The sequence below is a fragment of the Dromaius novaehollandiae genome, chromosome 4 (assembly GCF_036370855.1).
Source record: "Dromaius novaehollandiae isolate bDroNov1 chromosome 4, bDroNov1.hap1, whole genome shotgun sequence".
NCBI classification, from domain to species: Eukaryota; Metazoa; Chordata; class Aves; order Casuariiformes; family Dromaiidae; genus Dromaius; species Dromaius novaehollandiae.
This window is the reverse complement of record NC_088101.1, coordinates 42,742,387-42,770,223: the sequence shown is the minus strand read 5'-3', so window position 1 is coordinate 42,770,223 and position 27,837 is coordinate 42,742,387. Positions and strand designations below refer to the sequence as shown.

The following is a 27,837-nucleotide window of genomic DNA, read 5'->3' as shown; positions in this document are numbered from 1 at the left end:
ATGCTATTCATCAAAATACTCTTGAGATCCTACCTAACCATTTCGTTTGGGCAGAGTAATTCAAAATCAGAACAGCTGCAGGTAATGCTGAGAGAAATTAAGAGTCTATTCAAGAAGGGAGGATCCCCCAAAGTTTGGGTATGTTAGGACAACAGAAAAGGTTTAGGGCAATTGCAGCTCAGCAGAAATACTGAAATATGTAAACAGAATACAAAGGAAAAGACCCAAAAGACAAAGATGACCTAATAACATGAGCACCATTACACTGGAAGTTTGGAAAGGAATACAAAGTTTAGGGAACACACAGCTGCATGACCACCTGCAACTGCAAACATTCAATTCACTCACCCAGAGGTCTCTTCTATTATGTTCCTACAACAAGGCTCAAGGGTATTGTCCTAGAAAAACAGAAACTTTCTCCTCTCATTTCACTTATAATCCAGTTTCACATTTTGAGAGGCCTGCCATGTGATTTTTGACTGCTTAGATTTGGCAATACTGTGCATATGTCAGCAAAAAAAATACATATATAAAATAACAATTATAATTTACACATGCACATCTGCATAAATGACTTTAAACGGACTAGTGACTTCTAAAAAACAGTAAGACCCAAATTCTGTATTACTTAATATAAACTAAATGAAGCTTTAAAATATTCTAATGGAGGTCAGAAGCAAGGAGACACCTTTAGAAGAATGAATTTTCACTAAGTTAAATTTACTTTCAAGCAGCAGTAAGCTACATGCCTTCCCCTAGCTTCCTGCAGCTAAAGAGTCACTAACACATCAGCCATGTTCCCTTTAGCAGAAAACACCTGCTGGAGAAGGTAATAAAGACTCATGGAGATACAGCTACATCTGCCATTTGTTACCGAGCTTATTTGGATGTTTAGCTTTTCAGCTGTAGGTTATTCTCACCACACAGCAAAACGGAGCAAAAAGAGTGCACGTGAGTTTTACCACATACGTCAAAGCACTGTAAATACAGTGAGCTCAACTGCTGTCGTTACCAAGAAGAGCTATGCAACCACTTGTAATATTGAAGAGAATTGTTTAAATAAAGCTCTTTAAAACACAAAAATATCTTATACGAAACCTGAAAACGCTTCCCTTCAAGTACCGTAAAAACTTCAACAATAAGAGCCACTTAGACTGCAATATGAGCGAGGGTTTTTCATTCGAGTACCCCAGTTCACTTCAGAACCGGTATCTGTACAAGCAAGAGGAGTCAACCCACTGCTTGTGCAGCATTAGTGGTCACACCCGTGCCCTAAGTCCAGCTGGTAGGGTTTCAGAGCTGGCTACTTCTCTCTGTCCGACAGCGACCATAACTTAACAGTCGAGCTAGGAAGCTTGTGCAAGGCCAGGACGCCGTGAACGGCGACAGAGCAACACCAACTGCGGGCCAGGACGCTGTTGGGCCAATTCCCTTGGCTGCATTTCACAGATCCTCCCACAGCACCGTCACTCGCTCAACGCGGTCCCCGTCTACTGTCTGTCCCAAGCTGCTCTACTTGTTTGTGGCTTATGAAGTAGGACATGCAGATGAGGGAATGACGGACATGTGGGATGCACTCAAGGGTCAACCTGACATTTATTAAGTTAATATTACTAAGAGGAGCTACATCCCCAGTGCCTCATGCTTAAGTACCAGACCTGGCATTTTAATTGCTTTCAGGACTCAAAAAAACAGTAATTTGAGTTCTCTTAAATGTGTCTTTGATAGTCATCTCAGCTGTGGCACATATCCTTCCCTATTATTCCTCCTACTTAACAGCACACGAATAAGGAGAAGGAAGGAGACCAAGTTAACTTTAAATCACTGCCTTCCACAAGCTACAGAAATCATAGCTTTCTCCCACCCCCAAGACAGAGCCCCTTCCGCCTTTACCTGCGCCCCAGAAACCAGCCACTAGTTGCAAAGATGAAAATCGTCTTTTCTTGCCATTTATCCTTTCAAAATGCACTAAGTAAACCGCGTCCACCTGCTGCTGTCAGCAAAGCAAAATAAAGTTTCATACAGTACACAGATCACTGAATTAAAACAGTCTAAAAGATACGTAAGAACTTCACTGCATAAAAAACAGCCATCGCCGCAACACAGGCTAAAGCCTAGACGTGGTTTTTTTTCCACTTCACAATACCTATTAAAAGATCAAAATCATAAGCTTAAGATGCCAATTTTTAAAACTCTAATCAACCATCAGCAGCAAGATTTACTCTATCAGGCCGCCAAGCGTTTTAGGGTCCTTGTAACTCTGAACGGACACCACTCCTGCAAGGCTGCCGCGTAAAAGTTCACCTCCGTTTGTGAAAGGAGAGCATGTGCTCTTAGCTTAAAAGTCACTGCAACGCACAGTAAAGTTGATCTGTAAGAGCACAACCACAATTTTGGAGACGGAAACGGGGGCACACAGCACTTGCACAGGGCACAACAGGCAGGGTGGACGCTCTGGAGACCACCACGCGCTTTCCGCGGGTATCGGGGAGACCGCACGCAATGGTGACCGCTTGCTCAATTTGGGCCATACAAACTATTGTTTATCCCTCTTCCTCTCCTCCTCCCACCACTGTTGTGCTTCTTAAAGTTGACTCAAAGGAATTTAAAACTGGCTACAGTTGTATTAAGATCTTGGAAACACACATGCACCTGTAGATATTCTGCTATGTCAAGAAAAATGAAAGATAGAGGAATGGACTGGGAAAATGCTGTGGACACCAGGGACAGGCCTCCTTTTCTGAGGAAAAATATTAAGCTGCCCGCATAATTTGTTTTCTGAACACTGATACAAAAGAATGGTACTTAATGCCAATTTCTCAGCTCAGACTTTATGTAGCAACATTTGCTTTAAAAAAAAAAAGGTATCTGTACAGTATCTACTGCATCCTTTTTGGTCAGTACTTGAAGAACGGTGGAAGTAGGATTGCTTTACTAATACCTCCAGGGCAGTTCAACATTTAAACTCACCACAATTAACAAGAAAGCAAAAGTCTTAATGCTTTCTTTAAAGACGAAAAATTACTTTCTTGATTTCCCTTTTTTAATTTTTTTATTAAATATACTTATTGCAAGTCAAGATTTGAATTCAGCCCTCATTCATAGGAAGTAAACGAGAAAAACAAAACCAATTAAATTTAGAAAAATGGCAATTTTTGGAGTATATACCCAGTTCTGTTTAGTTCTCATGCTCCACAGCAATTATGCAACTCACAAACCTTGGCACTAGCAAGTTATTTAGTTGCTTTTCTGCGTTATAAACAGATTCCTCTGAAAGAAGGAAGAAGGAGGGATAGATGTGCAAATTCACAGCTTTGCACCTACAAAATAGACCAGGCACACAGTGAACTTAGAAAAGCTACCATAACCAAAGTTATGCTTAAAACACTATGTTGCTAATGAAAGCTCATATCATAAGCACTGAGTAATTCCATGTCAACCCAAAGAGAAATTTAAAAGGACTCTAATTCAGAGTCCATCATTAAACCCAGACTCCACCTGACGATCTGGACAGCCATACAGACACCACCAAGATAACATACGCCAAGTACAATTACCTGTCTCCATTAAAACACTCTTATGGCATAAAGTTGGACGGCAACCAAATTATGCCAAATACCTCAAAACATTCTAGCGAGAGGTATAGCTGGAATTCCCAGCCCTTCCATTTATCAGTTTTAAACGCAGAAGCCCTAATCTGATCTCCTACATACAGCAGATCACATACTACCACACAGAGTAACACACCTACAGCTTCTATTTCCACTTACTTAAGAATGGTATTCAACCTGTGATTTCAAGCAGTCCCCAAATATTCCCCTCCCTAAAGCACTCATTGGTAATAACACTTTGCAATTATTTAGATTTTCAGTTTCTTCAGTGTAACTTGTAGTCTCCCAGTACTCGGTTCTACTAGACTACAGATTTCCACTAGCGGCTATCTCCTCCCCAAAGTAAAGACTTTTGGAAAAAGAAGCAAAATTTAAGTCTCCAACAAAGATTTTTCCAAATCTGAAATCATTCTAGTAGCTTCCTTGAACTCCTTCTGGGTAGTCCTTCCCAGACGTACATCAGACACACAGCAGTCCAGCATCATTTCAACAGAAGTTTAGACCTTATTAGTATTACTTCTGAGTATCTACTTCACATGCCCAACAAGTATGCTCTGGAATGGAGGAAGAAAGGAAAAATGTCAGTTCAAAACTGTAAGACGACACTAGTCCCATACATCCAATGTCACAGGAAGCAGCAATCTGGAACGTAAGGGGTCAATTATGCAGTTGTGCCATGTAGCACCAATTAAAAATAGCATTCCAAAAGAAAATAAGCGAAGACAAAAAAAGAACAGGTAACAGAGACAGTAGCCTCAACAGTAACAGGGGAGGGAAAAATAAAAAGACACAACAGCCAGCTAGAGCTATTAAAATGTCTGCCAACAGGGCCCAAAACCAGCCGTTCCTTCTGCCAAATAAGTTCATTTCTGAACTACATTCCTTTGTTATCCTCCCAGTGGCACCCAAACAGGATTTCCTGTATTAAACTCAGTTTTCAGCATTAACTTGTGTCCACACTAAATCCAGCTTTAAAAATATTGACATTAAGAGCATAATGTTTATCCTTTGCATAGCTACTCAGTGGCAAATCCCACTACCGAGAATCAGTAGTTCTACGAGAAACGTTTTTATCCCAGTTTTTCCCAAGTTCTACTATAATCTGAAAAATCACAACTGTTTGGTTCATAAAAAAAACTTCCTAAAAATTCCTACAACAGGCAAAATCTTCAAGGGAGGGGAAGGGGCAGCAGAAACGTGCGTTACTGCGCATTCGGGGCTATCGTATTCTATGGTCTCGCACTTCTGAACATCAGAACTGTTGCTCTAGGTACAGACAAAATTAGGATTTGGGGTACAGTATGAGATCACATTAGGATTTTTTCAGCATAATTTCTGTATACCACCCTTTTCTGTTACGTGAAAGCTGTCTTTTACTGTAGCACAAGAGACTACAATTCAAAGAAAAAAAAGTGTCACATCTCTGTCAAGCTATTACCCAAACTATTATCATTTATTATCTCTAACCTGTCTCTCTGCAACCAAAAAAGAATCCTATTCATCTGCACTTCATAAATAAGACAGCAATCACACACGGTAGCTAGTCCCACACAGCAGCTGTGCTGTAAAAGTGAATCAGAAAAACTAAGATTACCACCGAGTCAGCTGGCGCATCCTCTGCTAGCACGCGCGTACGTATGTGCTCCACCACGCATCCTCAGCCACCCGGCGCACTCCAGCACCAAGTGACTCAGTGTGGGCTCTGACGACCTCCCTCAGGAAACTTTCTCATTATTGGAAATAGGCTTTCTGAACACTCCGATTCCATTTTCCCTTCCTGCCCCTTTCCATTAATACTATGAGCACCTCTTTCACACACACCAACCAGTATTTTCCCAATTCAGGGCCTGAAAACACCTGCAAGTTATCATACCCATATTTCCTTCTTCCCTTCCCCCCCCAAAGCTATGCAAAGGTAACGTCTAAGCATACAAAAATTAATCCTATGTTTAACCTCTTTTAATTTCAATTTCAAAAGAAGGAATTTATGCTCAGCTTACAAGAACACTCAACTAGGTTATGCCAAATATAAGTTACTGAATCAAAAAAGGCAAAGAGCCATGATAAGGAGGTGAGAAGTGAAATACAGCTGTAAGACAAACTAAGTGAATAAGATCTAGACAAGTCATTGAAAACTACCTTTAGGAAGGGTTATAGATCAGCAGAATATTTTTGATAGCAACTTCTTCAGGTGAGCCAAGATTCACTGGTCATTGCTTTTACTCCACAGAAATTCATTTCTGTGTGCGTGTGCAAATTGCTCCAACAGAGCAGTCAGAAACCTGCATAATAGATGTGGTTTCTATATACTGAAATGTAGTATTAGAATTGTGCATTTCATCTTCCTCGTTACTCTGTACCAGATACCAACAGCTTCTCTATACTTTGAGATTTCAATTTATCTCTAGTACCTCATCACAGCTATCTGCCTTCTTCCCTTTTTTATGCTATGGCTGGCCTTGCAGTGTATTTCAGGCTTCCATCTTTTGCTCACTATTACTTACTCATGTCCCCGCCTTCCTCAACCATGCTGTATATTTAATAGTCAATGCTTAACAATGCCATTATTTGGGTCATATGTTCCTTGGGAAACTGATCCACCCTTCCCTACTTTCTGCAGGATCCATGGTTACCAGTTACAACAATAAGTTAACTGTTTTTATTTAAAAAATTAGGTCACACTAGAAATTAGGCCTTTATAAACGAAAACAAATCAAATACATCTACTGTTGCAAGCTAGGAGCTTTGTTTTTTGAAAAAAAAAAAAAAAATCATGATTTGAACAAAGGTGAAAAACTAAGTATAAAATTGAGCACAAATACACCCTAGAGCAAGTTACAGCTTCTACAACATCCACACTACTGAGATGAACTGCATTTTGTCTTAAGCACATTACACTCCTGGACTGCTGGGCTTTTCCCCAGAATGAGGAGCATGCATCAGATAGTACTACAAGAATATGGCTTCCATTATTTTCCATTGGATTACGTTATTTTCCATTTGGCTTATCCGGTATTCTGAGGTTCATATAAATGTAAACAGAATGAAAGAAACCCACTTTCTCCAAAGACAGGTCTTTGTTTCCAGAAAACATCACGGAGTTCCTGTTTGCAAACATCTCTTCCTGATCAGTGACCCCACCTCTAAATCTTCCAGAAAACAAAACAGCATTTTTTTTTAAGTAGATATCCACTGGATATTTCTACATAATCAACAGGATGCATTTTTGTTTAGAACTGCACAAAAATATAGGGATATGGTCACTATTTTTAGACCACAACGTTATGAAACTATTTTCATGACAAAGAACAGCCACTAAGTAAGACATTTGATTAGTGGCCTTTAGAATGAGAAGGTGAACTCTTAAGTTCACTTAGAAAGCACAAACCATTCATTTTATTTGGGGTAAAATACCTCACTTTCTCTTTTAGACCAATGCAGTTCTTTATATTTACATATTTTTCTTTATATAAACCAAGGCCATGAAAGCAAAGATCCTAAGCTACAGGCTTTCAGCACTTTAATGTATGCCTTTGCAAGTCATGGCCCACAATATCCAAACTGGACTACAGAAATAGAGATAAAACACACTTGGTTAGAGCCAATATTTTGCAGTTTTCCTAAGGAGAAGAGCTCAGACACTAACATGATAGACACCAGATGCCAACCAAAACTTTAGATTACATACTCGGAACTTCATCTTTACTGTTGCAAAAGGGTAGGATATGCTGAAATGCCTGCTGTTACAGCACAAGCATCTCAGCAGTCAGGTAGTGCATATGACCAAACCCAAGCAACACAAAAATCTCTTAAGAACTAAAATAACGAGATTGCAAACTAAATCAGTCTGCACAATCAGGACTGAAGAGGACTCTCTTTTTTCTAGGCCTTATTTAATTACACCATAAAAACCATATATGCATCTGTTTCCTTAACAGATTGCTGTAATCACAGTACAGAACTCAAGATCACAATTACTTACAAGAAATCCTTGTTCCTTCTTTCGCAGCAACTGGCCACTAAAGGCTTATAGCCAACCTGAAACTTGTACGTAGAGAGATTGCTAGGGAGTTTGTTCCATTACATGTACTTCTCTGTGTTTAAAATACTTTGCATAACTACGTTCAGAAGTAAGATTTAAGGGTGCACCTTGTCGGATGAAGACCTTGAGCAGAGCCTTCATGCTGGACAGGCACACAGGGGTTTCAGGAGCTCTGCTTAGAGCCCACGCACTGCGGAGGACACGGGATAAGCCTGTGTGCACTCGGAGGTTCATCTCAGACACCTCTGTGCCTGGGAGAGCAGCGGAAATAAGAAGTATGTATAACAAAACCATTCAGTACTACAGAGGTTTTAGCTAAGCCTCTTAAACAACCAAATATAGGGAAGCTGTCATAAAAGAGGCTTTATCATCAGGTTAGTATCAAACACAGCAGCATTAAGCACTCAAACTTGGCAACCAATAATACAGTTAATTTCCATTTGGATAACTGTGTTAACTTGATATTTAATTACAGTATAATATTAAACTTTTACTAATTTGTTTCCCCACAATATCATTACACCAATTTCTTGATGAGTTTAAACAATGGAAGAACTACAAATACATAAAAGTCTCTTTCTAGAATAGATTACTAGTATTGAAAGCTTTGATACTACTAGTTACTATATAAAGACATTATAGCAAGTTAATAAGCCTAGAATACAAAAACTCCTCTGCGTTTTTATTTTACAGTGTTTGCTTCCTCCCGATTTGCTACACGAGTGAACTGGCATTACTTCTTTCAATTAAATGCTGCATTTCACACAGTAGCATAAAATCAAAAATATTCCACCCAGCACAAATCAGGCCTCTTTCAGAGTCACAAAGAGGGCTTCATTTCAGTCATTCACTTGCCCAATATGCAGAACACCTAACTAAAACACAGAGAGCATTTTGAAGTATATTGCCAATCAAATTCCAAATTAAGAGATAGGCAACTACCTGTAGTGAGATTTACTTTCTCACTGAGGACACATTTTAGAAGTTTCGGCAGAAAAAGGGAAGCATCAGCATTCTACGTGCAGAACTCACGTGAAAATTTTAAGGTCTCTTGGTCTGGTGTGAAATACTGTTGCACTCAAGTAAATACACAAGCTCAGTTAAGTGATCCAACAGCTATCCACCACTGCAGAATAGATGTTTTTCTACAGTCCTGATCTACATTATAATGAGACAGTTTTAAAATCGCTATGCAACAGAAACAACACATTTTATCTATTGACAGGCAGCTATTCCTTACGTGGCCTAAGAGTTGCTTTAATTCTCAGTCTATACAGAATAGTTTCATAAGAAAAATCCAGGTTTTATCAGTTCAAGTATAAATAAAAAATACTGGTGTATATTAAATCATTTATTAACTTTTTTTTTAATAGCCCTATCCACTGTTTTAAAGATGCAAATCCAAACAAAAAGCTGTTATAATCACACCCATCTCAGCCCACACTTATCTTAGTTAAATTTTGCTGGATATCAGAATTTAAATAAACAACAGTCTGGACTGTGGCAGACAAGAAGAAGAGTTCCAAACAAAGAAAACGTAATAAATAATCAAGAAAAAATACCAAGGAATTTTCTAAGTGATGTACAGCTCTTTCTTATATAAACTTAGGGTATTAACCACAGGATGCTGGGTGACGTCTCCCAGAATATTACAGTTTTATAAATAAATGTATGTTTTCAGTCACACTGAGGAATTACTTCCAGGGAAAATCATGGCACAGTAGCTGTGTGTGCTCCAAATACTCAATTCCACTTAGCGAGCTGGAAACTTTCAGTACTTTCCCCTTCCTGACGATTCCAGGAGCTGGCCCTAAACTCAAGGTATTAAGAGAGATGTAATCACGGCAATAATGCACATTGCGAAGAAGACACTAAGCATATCTCACCAAGCATAGATGGAAGAAAACAAATATATAAATAAAAGTTCTCAGTTTTTGCCATCTCCACCTGAACCTGCAAAGTAGCAGAGTTGGCTTCCAATCTTTGCAACTATTCTAGCACTAGATATCTAGAAAGACATCAGATATCAGAAAAAAAAAATCTTTCTAAAACCTGTGCGATGCACCAATACTGGTGACTCGCACTTAATTCATTCTGGGCCTTGAAAAATATTACTGTTCCAGTTTCTATCACTAAAATTTTATATTAACCACAGAATTCTCAACCTTCTTACAGAAGGTTATTTATATTCCCATTTCCTGAAATGGAACATTCAAAGTTTCCTGAGAAAAAAATGACTCATTTTGGGGGGTTTGCTACATACATCCCTTAAATTTGAAAAAGTTAAGCAGTATAAGAAGCTTATGTACATCTGAAAGAAAACATTTTGTTCAGGTTCCACAAAGATACCCACCTCTAGAGTTCTGCCTTCAATTCAGTACAATATATATTTCGTTAGCAACAGCACACAACGAGTAAAAGAAGTCTCAATATTTTGCAATATGGCACAATTTATAACTTAAAAATACTACAGTGTTATTTTCTTGGGCCTCAAACACAGATTTGGGGCAGGAATATAGAGGAAGCATCTCTATAGGCAAGACCTGAAATAAGCAATAGAACCAATTTTTATTCATGTCCTCCATTATATGGTCTGTAGAAACACCTATGTTTAGAGAAAATTTAATAGATGAGATCTTTGCAGCCTTCCATGAATGTTTGATAGCCTAAGTTAAGTTCTCAGAAATACCTATTACTAGTATATTCGCAAAAACTGAAATCCACATAACTAAAACACGGTTTAAAGGTAACTCTGCTAGTTCAGACCACTTAAGAGGCTGCTGTATCACTAAATAAAGCATATTTTTCTATGTAGTAGATGAAGGAATTTCCCCTCCCAACGCCCAAAGGCTTTTGATGCATTTTTTCCTGTTCCTAGCAGAACTGATTAATAGCTATGGCTTAAATCCAGCGTAGAGTTTTGGCAGCTGCTGACGGACCACTCATCTACTTACTACTCTCTCTCTTTGCTACACACAACACATGCTGTCAAAAGAGCTAAAATGATTCACTTTTAAATCTGGTAGATCCAGGTTATGACTACTAAAACTTATTTCTTAACTTCAGATGGGAAAAACAAATCAGCATACAAAACATACTGCCAGTTCTGCTGCCAAATCTGGCATGCCGGTTTTCAAAGAATATAAAAAGAACCATCGAGTAGGAGGGGGGGGAAAAAAAAAAAAAAAAAAAAAAAAAAAGATAACCTTTCCCTTTGTTTACAGAGCAAGCTTTAATAAAGCAACTTGCAAACCTTCTTATAAGCAACAATGCAACTATGAAAAACAAATAAGCCTTGGACTACTGGAAGTCTATTTTTTGCCTTGATAGTTTATACAGCCAGCATTGTCTCCTAAAACACTGTTTAGTTATAATGGAAACGGATCTGTTTTCAGATTATCAAAACATAACGTCTCTCTCTGGTACTGCTTATGAAACCAAAAACTGAGAAAGAAAACTTAAACATTGAGTATTTACAAGCAGTATGCTATAGTCTTTACTTCAAGCCCCTGTATGCAATAAACACTCGAGGAGACCAACAGCATCCCAAACATAAATAAGAATCCTACTCTTCAGACTGCAAGATAATTTGAAATCATAGAAATTGCTTGGCTATCTTAAAAACTTTCCATTTCTAATGACATTAAAAGGCTCAGTCCTTGTGATGGTCATGTTTCTGCTGGAAATAAAACAATTTACTTTTAAATGAAAGACAGATGAATGAAAGATTTACTTTAAATGAAGAATTTAGTGGTGGGGGAGATCATAAGTTTGAGTAGATTTAAAGAATGATTTACTTTCTTCTTTTTGTTAGTTAAATGTTTTATTTCATACACTAATTTTCAACATCGCTTCTCTTTTGAATTCTTCTATCCTCTAACACTAGTAGCATATTCGCCAATACCAAAATGGATAAATTCCTTCAGCTTGATTATGGTTTGCCTGTTTTTAAATAAAGAAGAAAGAATATAGGCCTTCCATGTAAGTATGCTTCATCAGCAATGTGAAGCTCTTGGTTGTTTCAGTTGACATTAGCAGCCTCACCTTCAATTTCCAGTTGTCACAAGCAATGTTTAAAGCAACAAGTACTACATCATACATTAACACACAAATACTATACTGCCAGCACAAGAGGGTCAAAAGCTTATCTAGCTGCACCTTTTTTCCCCCCCAAGAAGCACTGTTCTGTAAGCCAAGCAATACAAGTACGGAAAGATTGTTCTTGCTTTTAAATTTACTTATCATAGAAACACAGGATGGTTGAGGTTGGAAGGGACCTCTGAAGATCATCTAGCGCAACCCCACTGCTCAAGCAGGGTCACCTAGAGCACAGGATCACATCCAGGTGGGTTTTGAGTATCTCCAGAGAAGGAAAGTCCACAACGTCTCTGCGCAACCTGCTCCAGTGCTCTGTCACCCTCACAGTAAAGAAGTTTTTCCTCATATTCAGATGGAACTGCCTGTGTTTCAGTCTGTGCCCGTTGCCTCTTCTCCTGTCACTGGGCACCACTGAAAATAGTCTGGCCCCATCCTCTTGACACCCTCCCTTTAGATATTTGTATACATTGATAAGATCCCCTCTCAGTCTTCTCTTCTCCAGGCTAAACAGACCCTGCTCTCTCAGCCTTTCCTCGTAGGAGAGATGCTCCAGTCCCCTAATCATCTCCGCAGCCCTCCGTGGGACTCTCTCCAGTAGCTCCATGTCTCGCTTGTACTGGGGAGCCCAGAACTGGACACAGTACTCCAGATGTGGCCTCACCAGGGCTGAGTAGAGGGGGAGGATCACCTCCCTCAACCTGCTGGCAACTCTCTTCCTGATGCACCCCAGGATACCATTGGACTTCTTGGCCACAGGGGCACACTGCTGTCTCACGGTTAACTTCTTGTCCACCACGACTCCCAGGTCCTTCTCCACAGAGCTGCTTTACAGCAGGTCAACCCCCAACCTGAACTGGTGCAGGGGGTTATTTCTGCCTAGGTACAGGACCCTGCATTTGCTTTTGTTGAACTTCATGAGGTTCCTCCCTGCCCAGCTCTCTAGGTCTCTCTGAATGGCAGCACAGTCCTCTGGTGTATCAGCCACTCTTCCCAGTTTTGTATCATCAGCAAACTTGCTGAGGGTGCACTCTGTCCATCATCCAGCTCATTCATGAACCAGCTGAACAAGACTGGACTGACCCCGGGAGACACCGCTTGCTACAGGCCTCCAACTAGACTCCATGCCGCTGATCACAACCCTCTGAGCTCTGCCATTCAGCCAGCTCTCAGTCCACCTCCCTGTCCACTCATCTAACCCATGCTTCCTGAGCTTACCTACGAGGATGTTATGGGAGACAGTATCAAAAGCCTTGCTGAAGTCAAGGTAGACAGCATCCACCGCTCTCCCCTCACCTACCCAGCCAGCCATTCCATCACAGAAGGCTAGCAGATTGGTTAAGCATGATTTCAACCCTTGCTGAATCCATGCTGACTACTCCTGATCACCTTCTTTTCCTCCAAATGCTTAGAGATGACATCCAGGACGAGCTGTTCTATCATCTTTCCAGGGATGGAGGTGAGGCTGACTGGCCTGTAGTTTCCTGGGTAAAAGTAAATTGGGGGGCAGGAGGGGCTGTTTTCAATTTACTTTAATAAACTTTACTAAAAGTAAATTTAAAAGTCACTGTAACAAAGGGAGAAAAAGTAAAATGTTGAGCCCCTCAAAACAACCATCTTATGATGAAACTATGCAGGCTGCCTTTTTTTCTCCCCTCTTTGCCATAGTAATACCTTCTCTTTGAATGACATGCCAGACTAGCAAGATCAGAAATACTGCTACAAAAGAGCCAGTCCAAACCTTACTTTTAAGCCAGCCTCCGTAACGACTTTGTATTTCAGACAGCGATATTCATAATCTTAGCAGTTCTCTCCCTCCCTTTTTGCCCTCCAAAAAGGTTTATAAAAAGTTGCAACACATTTCCTTTGTCTATTGCAAAGAGAGGGAGGACTATTTCAGTTTCTCCCAAGGATACTGCAAACATTTTGCTCAATCCCATGAAAATCAAAGCTGCTATTATCACTACTCCCTTCTCTCTCAGCTCAGGGAGGCAGTCAAACCCAGCTGACGCTAGTGGAGACATCCACAAAAGCTGCTTTGTCAGTACAATTTTATGTCACTTCTCAGAACAAAATGAGCATTTGCAGATATAAAATGATCAAAAGCATTTTTGCTGGTATAAAAGTGATCAGGGTGCATAAATAATGCTGGTAGTACTGTACAAGAAAACACCAGAGAAATTTCTCTTTCTTGAGATACTCCCAGTCTAGGCACAAGAAACTCCTGCAGGTATAGTACTGTATGCAATTTATTACAACACCATTTCCTTAAGTCAGTATGTAAGCAACTTTGCCAACACAGCTTATTTAAATCAAGGAGTTGCTACAACCTGATTCTAGTTAAAACACACTTCTACCTGATCAGAATTAACGTAACAAAAATATTGGAAAAATGCAGAAATATAAATTAAAAGGCTGGTCATATTTAAAGAAGCCCTTCATACTGTTTTTCAACCCAAGATATTTACATACTTGTTTCTGTGAATCAAAATTAATGGGGTTATCTTAAAACTCAGCTCGGCTGTACTTAAGCAAGAACTCGGCTGAGCCATGATGAACTCACAAAGCAACCACATTTTCCTTATTTAACTTTCCTTTAAAAGTTACTTGCTTCTGCAACTACAGTAAATGAAAAAACTAGGAATCAAGTAACAAGTCACTGGGGATAGGAGATGGAGGGAAATAATTTACAGAGGGGAAAAAAGAAACTACCTGGAAATGTGTAGTGTACTCTGACCTTTTGTTAGCCTTTTAGCTTTATTTCTTTTCATATATTATTCATCTAGGGTTCAGCCTTAAGGTGCAAAGATAGTTTCATTAATAATCATTCTGTTGAAAATAAGTTTGATTGGTGAAAGCTTTTCTCATCCACACAATTTTGAGTATTTTTATGGGCTCACTACAAAGACCCAAGAACGCATATAGCATAAGCTCGGACTACACGACCTTCACACATCCAGCGCAGCAAGCTGAACTGCAGCACATGAGAAACACCTTCTGCAGCTCTTCGAGAACCAAATGTGCAAGATTATTCTTTTCCTGGGGGTGTTAGAAAGAGGGGAACATGTTTAGCAGAAAGACAGAGGGTCAAATAAAGTGATTTTAGTATTTTTAAATGAACTTTTTAAAGACTAAACTAATTTAAATGGCTCTAAGTTAACTAGCAAGTCCCTGCAAAGAGCAGCCTACACCAGTCCAAGCCACAGAAAATAGAAAAGCCTTAAGATATGCCTTGTTAATCAGGCAATGTCCTTCAGCTGTCCACAGGGCAGCAATCACAGAACAGCAGTTCAGTTATAATGCAGAAACACAGAAATTTTTTCTCCACATTGCTATCATTTGAAACACAGTAACTTCCAGCAATGCTCAAAATATTATACCCCAAAGGGTCTCTTTTAAGAAGTCAAAATGACTGAAAAAAACACTCCAATCCTCTGCTTGCTCTTCCTCCTGTAATGACAGTACAAACATTTTCATGTCACTGAAGTATTTGCATACATATATAAAAATATACCTTTCCTCCCCACTCCCAAGTTTACACTGGGCATAGAAGCACTTCTTCGTATCCAGATCCACAATTCCCTCCACCACTACACCGTGTCTAGTGCCAAAAAACAACAAAAAAAAACCCAAAAAACAGAAAATGCACAAGAAAAAGCTTCTCAAAACTGCACAGAAATCCAACTGAACATTTAGGGTTTCACAAAAATTCATTAATTAGTACTTAATCTGGATACAAACTATACTTTAAAGGCTAACATAATGTTTGAGTAACTTACTTGCCAACCAATTTTCCAGATGACAACCCCCTCAGAAAAAAAAAAAAAAACACAAAACAAAACAAAAAAAAACCACATACCACAGAGGAAAGGCTGAGAAACTGCTGCTCCTCTTCTACCCATAACCCCAAATATGAAATAGCAATTTGGAAAGTATGTCCTTACTATTACACTCATTTATGGTATTTACAGTCCTCCTACACAACACGGAGAAGATGTTTTTGTTTTTAAAAGCACACTTTATTTGTCCAAACTGAGGATAATTACATCTATATTAATAGCAACTTTAATTTACTTAATAGCAACTTTAACTCAACTGAGAACGCCAAATTCTGGCAGGACGAAGCAAGCAGAAAAAGATCCCCACACAGAAAAGCTTGCAACGAAAAAATTTTACCCAGAAATTTGAACACACCAAGAAACTGTTTGCAAGTACCTCCCTGGCTGCAATTCTACCAGTGCAGATGATTTGTGGTGCCTCTGTACACACCTTCACATATAAAAAGCGTAGTGCCAGTATAGAGCCCTGCGGACTACCTCCAAACGCAGCTGAAGATACTCTCCTTCAGCCACTGGCAGCCCTTTTGCCCCCCATTACTGATGCTCTGTATTGATGGCACAGACAGCAAGGAAAAGGTACAGGCAGCAGGACAAGACAACACGGGGAAGAACTTGCTATCACTTCACTTTGTTATTATCAGAAAAAGTTTAGAAACTACACAGGAAACGAGCATAACTAGAAAAATGCACAGCCCCTTTGCTTCTGCTGTATTATTTTGCATTATCCCAATGCTGCCAGGTTAAAGTTAGGCCTCAGCTCAACTAAGCCCATGCCGCCAAGAAAATTTCCGTTCCTCCTCAGCCGCTCACCAAAAGCAGCTGTGTGGCCATGCACTGAAAAGGACAGGACTGATTTGGCTTAACTAGTACAGCAAAATAAAAAGATTAACTCAATAACAGCACCACAGGGAGAAGAATCAAATAGAAATGGCTGAAAGCAGAGGTGCTTCATTCAGCACAAGTTTTGTCTTTAAAAGATCTGTAGAGCAGCCAGAGCTTCCAAAGTCTTTCAGTATCATAATTCTGAATATGCGATGGAAAGCCAGACTACCTGTTCATTTGTTTTTACGCAAGAGGAAACAATGCAAAAAGAGATAAGGCAGCATTTAAGTTACCGCACCTAGCGTATGAGAGCAGCAGACAAGATAAACTAGCAGCTGATAATAACTGGGAGAGTCTCAAGCTAGAGAGAAAAAACAAAGTCTTCTGCTCATCCAGCAACTGGAATTGGGTAATGCCAGGACAGTGTGCAGGCTGACACACAAGAAGGACCCATGAAATGTGATATATGGTGATGCCATATTAAATAGTCCAACACTTTTCCCATACCTGGCTTTTTATCAGGTCAATATTTTGTCTCTATCTGGGGTCTTTTTGATGCATCATTTTCTGTATCTATCTTGAATCAAAAGACAGAATCTTCTGCCTAACAGAAGGTCTGACGCATCACTTCTTTACTTTTCTTTTTTTAAACTACAGAAAAATCTTTACCAACTTCTTTACAGCTAAATTCTGAGAAATGAACTGAAATTAAATAACTCCCTAGGAATAATTTCCTTTTAAAATTCTCCAAGTAAGTAAAAAATTAACATGACATGCATGAAGAAAGTCTGAATCCACTTGAAATGCTACTCTGCATAAATGTACTTTCATGGAAGTATAAAACAATATAAAACAAAGTCAAATGACCAAATAGTCATTAGGGAGTGCAAATAAGTCAATATAACATACAGTCAAATTTGTACTACAAAAGAAAGTAGTTACAGGTCATCAGTAAGTACTCTGAATAAGTATGTACGTTCTAAAAATAAAATAAAATTAACAAAAAAGAGGGGGGAACCATCATGAGACAACTTGGGGACAGGGGCTATGTTTAGTTAAGGATTATTTTAATCTTGTCATCAAAGGTAACTTAGTTTTAAATTCCTTATAGCAAGAGCTATTCCTCAAACTTCAAGGTACCTGCTTGCTGTAAGTGGCCATATGAAAAGGGTACAAGCTGAGTTACTCTGCTGCATAAGCAGAACAGAACCAGTATTAACGACCAAGCAGTGCTGTTTGTGGGAAATTAATCAAGAATTTAGGATCTTGCGTAGAATCCCAACTCCTACAAAGCAGATATTTAACCTAAAGCATTCATTGAATCCCCACGTCTGCTGCCCTCAGGATTACCATACCCAGAAGACTAGTTTACATAACTGCCTCCTGTGTGCAGCCGGGGGAGAACCCCTTCCCTACCGAGGATCAGCAAATAGCTGCATGCGTTAGAAAGGGCCGTTTCATCATCTTGTGCTTTTTACTCTGACCTCCACCAAAGCAGGAGACACAAAGGGATGTTGGCATCAAGACCATGTCCTTAAATCATTGGTGGAAACAAGGGAATGGGTGAGCATCTCCCACATTATATATATGCCCATGTTTAAAATAAAGTCATCACAGGCATCTGAAAATCCACATGGGATAAGCCCTGCCAAACCGAATGCAGCCTACACTGCTCTTCCTCCACATCCCAGCCCTCATGTAGACACTCTTCAGAGCGGTAAGATTTCAAAATAAAATATGCCTTCTGCACTTTAATCAAACAGTTGTCTAACTGATGTGGACGAGACATGACTGCAAGAAAATGCCAGTCACGTTTTTGGAAGTGAAGTCGCGCATGCCACAGCCGGCGGAGCCCAGAATCTGCAGAGCCAAGGATCTGTGTTTCATCGTGGAAAAATACTTTCTGCACAGTTCCTTTGGAGAGGAGAGGGGAGGGGACATACCAGAAACCCAGAACAAGTAGTATTTTTGGACGAGGGCACTTCCTGATCTTAGTTGTCAGATAAATCCAAGACTCAAGACATCTATAAATAAGACAAATAGGAAAAAGAAATCAAGTGAGAGATCAGGTGTCACTCGTGTAAAGTAGAATTTGCATCTTTTCCTTAAAAGAAATTCTGATATAGCTACCCTAAAGCAATGCAAAGGGCACAAGTTGGCATATCTTAACACCGTACACACTGGCACTTGTAATAATCACTATTTCTTCATTATCTCCTGGCTCGTTCTACAAAAAACTGATTCAGAAATATTTTTCCCTACTGATAATAAGTAACATCATCTAAGTCTTTTAATGTGCCCAAGCAATTCACCAGAGACTCCTACACCCATTTTACCACATTAATTCAGTTTAACACCTTATGCAATGGTTACAACATTTAATAAGAGAGTATCTATTATTTTTAATCACTTCATGGGTTGAGGAGGCTGGCAAGTTCTAGCTGCATGTTTCCTACTGAGATTCCCCTGGAACAATCAGGGCAGGTATTAATTCACTATCTACAGCCAAAAAAGGCATCTTGGGGCTGCATTTTAAAAACTACTTAATAGCCGGATTGGCCAATATTTGGCTAACTGACAAATAGCGACAAGCAAGATCTAAAAATAAACAGCAATGTTTGAGCGAGTAAACTTCATGAAGCTACAGCCAAGGCAACTTTTTTAAAATGGGAATCCCACATGAAAACCCAAGCGCCTTACAGAGCTATGCACAGTTAACTGCAGTAATAATTCACCTAAAAATTATCTTTTTTTTTTTTTTTTTTTAAATACAGGCATAATCATTACCACATCTATTTCAAATAAACTATTCCTTGTTCAAAAGAAATTCAAGGTAATTCATATTCTGAAGTGCAAACAATGTCAATAGGAAATCTAACTGGATTTATATATGTTTGCCACTAAGAACTGCGCTGTTCCCCCCACAGTTAGTGTTCATTTATTATCAAGCTAATATGGACTGAAAGAAGATTTCACTATTTTGTCTCAACTTTTACCTTTGCCTAGAATATTAATTCATATACAGATATTCAAAACCTGCGTACAAATACTGAACATACCTTAAATACCAACGCTAGTTTATCAATCCAATAAAGTTTAAAACTTGACATATGCCAATTCGGATGATGACATACTGGGGATATTTGCACTTTTTCCTTTAAAAGTGGAAAATTACTTAGATGATATATACACAGTGTTGCAATTTGTTAATTTCTGAATTAAAATCCCTTTTTATTTACATCTGGAAAAGAAAAAATTAGCCAAAGCTACCTCTGTGTTTTTAACTGCTCTCTCAATAACAAAAAACACTAAAAGCCACAAAATTAAAAAAAGAAAAACCCAACCATCCCTAACAACAACACAGGTTATAAAGCGCAAAACAAGAGATCAAGTTAATAGGACAGTAATAAAACAAAAGTAGCACAGCACTAGGTCTAAAGAATGGGTGAGAGAAGGGAGAAATGAAGAAAGATTACCTAGGCACCAGCAATATACCATCTTCTCATGTGACTCAAAACCAGCAGGGATTTCACTGCACATCTTAAATCTCTTTGCTCCAGTTCCTCAGAACTGCTTCGCAACACTGACGAAATGACTACCCACCACGCCAGGTATGTAATCATCACTCTCCAGCAACAGCACATTGTCTAGAAATGTTTCAAACACTTAAGTGATATGCCTCAAAGACTTATCTGAAATAACACAGTTTTACAAGCTTCAAGAGGACACAGCAGTGGAGACCAGCTACCCATTAATACTCAGTACAGTAAAATAAAAGCTGGTAACCCTAACATAGATGGCTACCTAAGGGAGTGCAGAGAGAGAACATACTCCTTTTCTCCACAGCAACAACTCCTATCCTTCCCTTGACATCATTACCACAAATCATTTTTAATAGCAGAGTTGGAGCTGTGTTGCCATCTGATGATTGCTCAGTGGCCGATGACCAACGAGTTGGCATTTGCAGACTAAATCACCACGAAGACAAGCAAGGCATGAGCACTAATCAGCAGCTTTCAGCAGTGAGTAACAGAGAAGCCACGAACGAGGACGGAAACTCGACTGCCCTCGTTCCAGGAAGCGCTCGCTCCCGGCCAGCACGGAGCCGGCACAGCAGACACACAGCGTCTCCACACCCGCACCGCACGGGAAAGACTTCAGTCTTCAGGCCAGTCAGCTCTGCGCAGTCTGCACAGGTTAGTTTTTGTGCTTTGTGTCATAGACACAGCACAGACCCCAGCAATTTAACGTACCACCTAGAAATGTGTGCAGCAGGTACCACAGAAAACATGAAACTCAGCTCAAAGACCCTCACAGTTATCCATCCATATGCTGTAATTCAGACTTAAAATTACTTCGCTTGGTGTTTACTGGCTGCTACCTCCTTAGCAGGGAACATATTCAACAAACTGTTTAACCATAATAAAGAGGAGTTTAGTAAGTCAGAGCACTGACAGCAAATCGGTGCAGAACCTCATTGCTAGTGCTGTCCTCCAGCAGAGCACTCTTCATGCTCTGCTGACGTGAGCAATAACCTGGGGTTTTTCTTGAGATACATTTGCTACTTGTTGCTTTGAGACTACAGCCAGAAAGTGACCAATACAATCAAATCGTGTTTCTGTACATGCTCAACATATTTTCTTCCAGAAGTTAATTAACATTTTATAAAGGTATAATACTTCCGTGATTTCAATCGATGAGGGCTTGACTGCTCGCACTGGAGAAGCTCCCAATCTTTAACCACTCTCAACAGGAAATCACATCTCACATCAAGATTGAATATATTACTACTTCAGCTGTCAGCAACTATCTTATTACAGCCTTAGTAATCAGGATAAAAATAGCCCAACATCACAAAACATCTTTGCCACAAGTCACCCCTCGGCAGCACCCAGCACCTGCATCACTCTCAGTGCTTCCTTAAGAAGCTGAGTACGATGAGCTCCGTAAATCTCCCATTAAGAAGGGGGGTTTTTTTCAGTTTTTGAATCTTTTGGGGGACTCTGGTTACTCGAGGCTCAAGCAGCAATTTTGCAAGTACAATTCCACAGTATGACCATCAGCGCCAGCTCCTCACTTCTCTAATCACTTTCCTAATCACCTAGTGATACTTTTACAACATCCTCTCGTTCGCTGTAGAGCCTGCTCTTCCTTGATGATATAACTACATAACCATTTTTTTAATTTTATAGTGGTTTACTTATAAAGATCAAAGCTACTTCTACACTAAGTACCATCACATATAAATATAGTAAAATACCATGACTTCAAAACATTGACACAGCTACACAAGCAAAATTGCTTTTTTATTATTATAGCCATGCCACCTTCAAACAGAATAAGCTACTGTACACTGATAAAAATAAGTTAACAGCCACCGTGTCTTAGCGGTTTGTGCCTGCACAGATTAAGGAGGACATTTCCGACACCTGCAGAAACACTGACAATGGATACAAAGAAATCTGTAGTACTGCATGGCCAAGTCTCTCCATTTCACTTCAAAATGCACCAAAGAATTTACTATTTTGTACGTTGGGTATTCCAATATGTCCTTTGACAATAGTCAAAATCCACGCGAACATTCAAATTAGTGATTACTGCTCACACAATTGTAAAGTACTGTTGAATTTAGCAAGATTAAGTGTTTTGAGAAAGCGCTCTGTTCAAAAGGTGGGAGGGTTTCCTGACAAGATTAAGCAGCACCCTATCTCAAAGTCAAAACAAAAACATTACAGGTTACACAGTTTAGATATGTCCTAATAGACTTCAGATAATACATGGGAACGTTCGCATGTTGCTGAATTTGCATACTGAAGTTTCACATCTTTACCCCCTACAAAAACAGCCCAGAATCCATCTTTCAGCTACCGTAACTCAGCAATGTAGATAAAGTAATTCAGTATTGCATGTACAAAAGTGTGTCAGGCCTTAGCATCCCTTAGCCAAACCCAGTGCATGCCAAAATAGTGCTACTACCTGCTTTGCTTACCAGTGCTATATTTCACCAAAACAAAATCAGAATGAGAGACTTACTACAAAAGCTTCCTCTGAGGTTAATCCTTAGAAGAGCAAACCAAAACAGAAGACTCATCTCAAGAAGTATCTTGTATATATGCCTCATGAGTGATGCTAGTCTCATTTTAGGAAATGCATCAAGAATAAATAATCTTGCAATATTCCACACAGTTTATTTTTTTTTATACTTCAAGAAAGTGGCAGAGAATGGAGCATCTTGTGCTGCCCAGGGAAGCTGAGCTGTTTCGGAGGTTCCTACATGCTTCCATTAACTCTCATTTACTCTCAGTCTCACAGTACAGTTCATCACACCTTCAGTTGCACCAGCACTGCCATTTGGAGCTGTAATCTACACCAGATTATTGAATCACCCAGATTTTAAACAGAAACAACCCCCCCACACCACCAGCTCTCAAGAATAAGTCATTTTTCTTTTGTTTTACAAGCAAGACTGTATCACTTATCCTGTTTACATTGCAGCCACACAAACAGCTGGATCAGCACAAATGAGGCAGCAGAAAACATGAGCATGGGAAACAAAGCTCTTAAACAAGTTTTGCTGCTGGAAGAATATAATGATGTATTGTAAAAAAATTTAGCCTTCTGTTTTAACAACTAAAATCACAAGCAGAGGCTTCTTGCAACTGTACTGGTGGTACAGTTTTCTTTTTCCATCTTCTGCTTACACACCACATTTACGCAACATCCTTTATCCCATATAACCCCTGTAAGATTTTTATTTATTTTTTGGTTAATAGGACAAGGAGTCTAAATAAATGATTAATTTCAAATGAAGAAAACTGCATCATGATTTTTCCCACTACAGAAAATGCAAAATAAAGATGGGAGGTAAAGTATCCTTAAAAATACAGCAGAACCGCAAATACAAACCGGAAAAAAAACCCTCTAAAGTTTACGAGCATCAGTCCATGGGTAGCAGGATGTATCTTCCCCTTCATAAACTATAAAATAAACCTCTTTGCTTATTAAGCCATTTGTTTATTTACTTTATTTTAAGAAACAAAAAACAAAGCAAACAAAAACAAAAAGCCTTGTAAAGACAGCTAACTGATATGCTTGACCAATGCGTCTCCCATGAAACTTAATACACTTTCCCAGATATTTTACACTGGTATTAGATGCATTTCCACTATATTATTTGAAGTGTTTGATTATCAGAGTACCTACAAATAAGGCAAAAAAAACAGGAAAAGTCTTCCTAACTAGAAAAACATTAATACAACCAAATTCCTCAGATTTTCATCAGAGATGAGAAGCTCATGCTTTTTTTTTTCCCCCAAGAACATAAAAATATTTTAACTATTTTTATTCCTTCACTGTTTTAATCAGGTAATGATATACATACTTCTCATTATTATATGGTTAGCAAAAATTTTTTGTACTGCTGAAATAATCAAGTATCAAATCACTTTTATTCAGCTCAGAAAAGACAGATGCACAAAGAAATATGTCTACAGACACGTGTGCATAAGACAGAAATGCACTGAGAACAAATAGCATATTTTAATTCCAAAATAAAGATATAAGAGAAACCCTGCAGTAGATCTCTTTTCTTGAAGAGTAGCAGACTTTATGAACTTCAGAAAAGAAGAAGTGAAACACCACTCCCATTTCAAGACTTCTTAAAATATATCCTTTCATACAAAATATACCCAGCAAATTAAATCTGCAGCACTGGCTGCAGCAAGCAGCACCCACAGGCTCGGCTGCCCTTCACAAAGATTCTTTGTGGAACTATCTCTCCGCCAGGGCTCCTTTTGAATTCCCAAACAATACCTTGCAAAAATTAGATCTCCAACTGTGGGAAAGTTCCCAAAAGACAAGCCAAAATATATTTTCTCATGAGGATACAAAAAAAAGAAAAAAAAACCTCAGCAAGGAAGTCAGAGTTCGTATAATGACTGTTCAGTACGATTACTTTTGAAACATACCAACAGATTAGGAGGCAGCATTTAAAAAGATATTTAGGAAAAAAGCTATCAAAATCAAATCAGTAACTCATGAGAGCAAATCTATCACTCATTAATGATTTGCATAAGTAAAGAGACTTTAAAAGTCCTAGAAAACAAAGAACAGCAACTGTTTTACTAAAAACTTATTTAATCTCTCTTCTAAGAAGCATAAAATAAATGAAGATATTCTGAGATTACATTTAATTATTTTTTTCCAGGTACCAAGTGTTTTCTAGAAATAACCTGATAACCCATGGAACACTAAACCTTCACACTAAGGGAAAACATGACTGTGGGAAAATGCTTGAAATAAAGTACTGTGCCATTTGCTTTTAATGATCTACAGTTTTATTTCCATGGCAAGCAAAAACTATAGGTCACGTTTGTCTCAAAAGTTCAACTGATGATTTTGCTTATTATCAGCCCTAGCAGACGGGCTGGCCTCACCACAGCAATCGCTATGCTCTCCTGCTGATGACTGTGTCTCTGCTCACCCTATGCGTTTTCCCTTCACAGACACAACTTTATTATCGAAATCCCAGCAGACTGTCAAAGGGTTGCAATATTTTATAATATCCAGCTTCTTTTCTGCCTTGTGCTCCTTGCAGTCACCCTCCTCTCTGCCACGGGGCCACGGTCGCCCCACCTCTGGCTCCTCACCAGAGGGTGAAGGAGAGGCAGCAGGAAGACGGCGTCCCCTTGGCACCGCCACGGGTACAGACACACGCTCTTGCATCTGAGCAGCGCGTGAGGAGGGCAGCAGACAAAAAAAGCTTGGGCTGATGAGTAGATTCCTGGGCTTTAGGCCCAGCAAACACACAGAAAAGCTACAGAAGGGAGCAGCTTGGCAGATTGCTACAGAAAGAAAAGCATCATCACGCTCCCAGCTTCAGCTGCAGGAGAGTGTGTCCGCAAGACTGTCGAGAACATGCTCGCAGCTCACGCAAACAGACCCAGTCTGTCTGAATCCAGCTCAAATACCTCCGCAGCAGCGCAGAATTCAGCACAGACAGCAAAGCAGACCCTACAAAATAGACAATTACTCAAGCAGGCAATTACACTGACCTTAACATTGCTACAGTTGAACTGCTGGTTTCCGAGATACCTACTTCAAAACTGGCTTGGATACCTACAGCTAACCAAGCTCCAATCTTCGAGTGTAATGAGAAAGCACACAAGTGTTTAGCACAAGGCTTCAAATCCAACTCCGTAGGTAAAGGCTTCCCAATCATGCCGAGGCCCTTGTGAGCATCAGTGAAACTCTCACTCTGCTAGAGGATACAGAAATCTACAAATATAGAAACTACTAGCACACTCGTATTATATCATATGGCAGTAATACTGCAAAAGAAATAAGAAATTCTACATTCCTACTGTTCTCAAAGCTCTCAGCAACAAAGATGTGAGTGGCTATGGGGAAAAAGTGCCCTCCTTCAGAAAGACTGGGAAATAAAAACAAGTGTTTTCTTCCTGAACAAGCAGAACATCGAGAAGCTTGTTGCAATATATGTCTAAGCCATAGTTTTAGGAACTGCATGAAAAATTACAGAGGAAGCTTGGAATCTGACACTCTAGAACTTTTTGACGATCTGAGATTAGCGAGGTCGCAAGAAAGAATCTGAGCTACGTGAGGATTTTCAGCCTTAGTTACCAGGCACATAAAGACATATTTGCACATGCAAGTTTGTAGGAGATAAAATTAGGCTGCATAGTAATACTAGCTCAGGAGTAGCTATCAAGAGTAAAAAAAAGTATATTTACTTCAGAGATAAATTCTGTAATTTTTTTCTTCTATACTAAACAAATATATCACTTGCTTTGTCAAGTAAACATCTCATTTCTTCCAAATAGTTACTTTACTTCTTAATCCTTTCAGTTAAATGCTGAAACATGGCAGGAAAAGCCTCTATGGCCAAGGGTGCATCTTGCTACTATAACTACTTCTGTTATATCTATACCTCTCCCACACAGTTATAGCCCAAGGGATGCCAAGAGACACTACTTGACTCTTCCTTACAATTCATCAGACACCAGATCTTCATTTTCTAAGGATGTTAACTAACATATTTCCAAAATCCTGCAGTGTCTGGAGGGTTCCTGTTTGTTTTCCTCAGACCAATGACAGTTACAGTTGACTTTATGATGGCAACTTTAACTTCAGGCCAGCTGCCAAACAAGAGGGAAGCGCCGGGACCAAGAATTTGCAACTGCCTTTCTTCATTAAGTGGCGTTGCTAACCACACACAAAATGTCAAACGTGGAAGCTTCTCACGCCTGCACTTCAGAATTACTTAACGTAGGCAGCTGAAAGCCTGAACGCTATCCCGGGAAGCGGAGACAAGAACGAAGCCAAATCTCACTCTCTTGGCCAAACTGGCTCCCAAAAAGCAGAATCCCAAATCTTGCAGAGGCGCATCTACCCTCAAACCAAGCTTCTCCTAAATAACCACGTTAGGGAGCGTTCTGAGATCCTTGATGGAAAGATCGTTACAGTGATGTACTACACTCAAAAATATGGGGCATTAGCTGCCAGTCATGGTCCTCTACGTTGCTCAGACCTCCAGAACCAGCAACAGAACTCACAACGGAACCAGCTCCTAAGGATCATGACAACAGGGGATAAGCTCATCTTTAAATACTAGTGTGAAACAGATGGTAACACAGTAGCACGTTGACAGTGAAGAAACCTGACAACAAAATTCACCAAAATCTAAAAAGTTTTTAAATTTTTCTTTTCCAAACTCAAAGAAATATCAAACAAGCACTTTGAAAAAGTTAATTTTAGTCCTCTACCATACATGATACGTACACACATACTAAATCTGAAATTAAAGATCAGCTGTAAACTTCTAAGCAAGACTCCCACTTATTTTCTATGATCCCATTAAACTAGACTGCTCTATATTTACTTGCCAACAGATCCCTCTATCAAGAATAAGTGCTCATTTCTGTCTTATCTTAAAAGTCTGATTCCACACAATCAGACTATCAGTGGTTACAAGCTTAAAACAACACAACTGGAGAACAAGCTGGAAGTTTATTTGGAAAAGGCATAGGTACATCCTATAATTAAACCATTGTTTCTCACAAGTGCTTGAGAAGGGAATATCTGCCAAACAGTAGCATCCTGTTTAGATGTGTTCTGACATTAAGTGACGTACTAGCACCAAACCAAGAATAATTAGTCTTTCCCTCTCCTCTTCAAATGCAGTCTGTCATCATTTCTCTGCTGTTTGTTACTACTGCACTGAATTGCCTGAATGTACCACACCGACAGTTTCCAGAAGAAAACATTAGGCACCTAACGTATTTAGGGAATACATTCAAAAAAAAAAAAAGAAAAAAAAAACCTTCCTTCAGACGTCATTACCTGGCATGAAAACAGTGAACTAGTATGTGCAGTTTCTGAGTTATTCATGTAACATACCGTGAAAATGAGT

General features: G+C 39.3%; 1 protein-coding gene across 8 annotated transcripts in view; it reads right to left on the bottom strand.

Moving 5' to 3' along the window:
- Positions 1-27,837, bottom strand: part of RAPGEF2 (Rap guanine nucleotide exchange factor 2) — a 190,978-nt gene that overhangs the window by 159,722 nt on the left and 3,419 nt on the right. Inside the window, exon 1 of one of the 8 annotated variants that reach the window (XM_064510909.1) lies at positions 19,886-20,012. The exons of 6 other annotated variants lie outside the window; for them this stretch is intronic. The gene's annotated coding sequence lies outside the window, so the exon portion shown is untranslated. Of the gene's footprint in view, positions 1-15,527; positions 15,548-19,885; positions 20,013-27,837 lie in introns of those variants that run through there. One more of the 8 variants, XM_064510910.1, reaches the window with a different exon arrangement.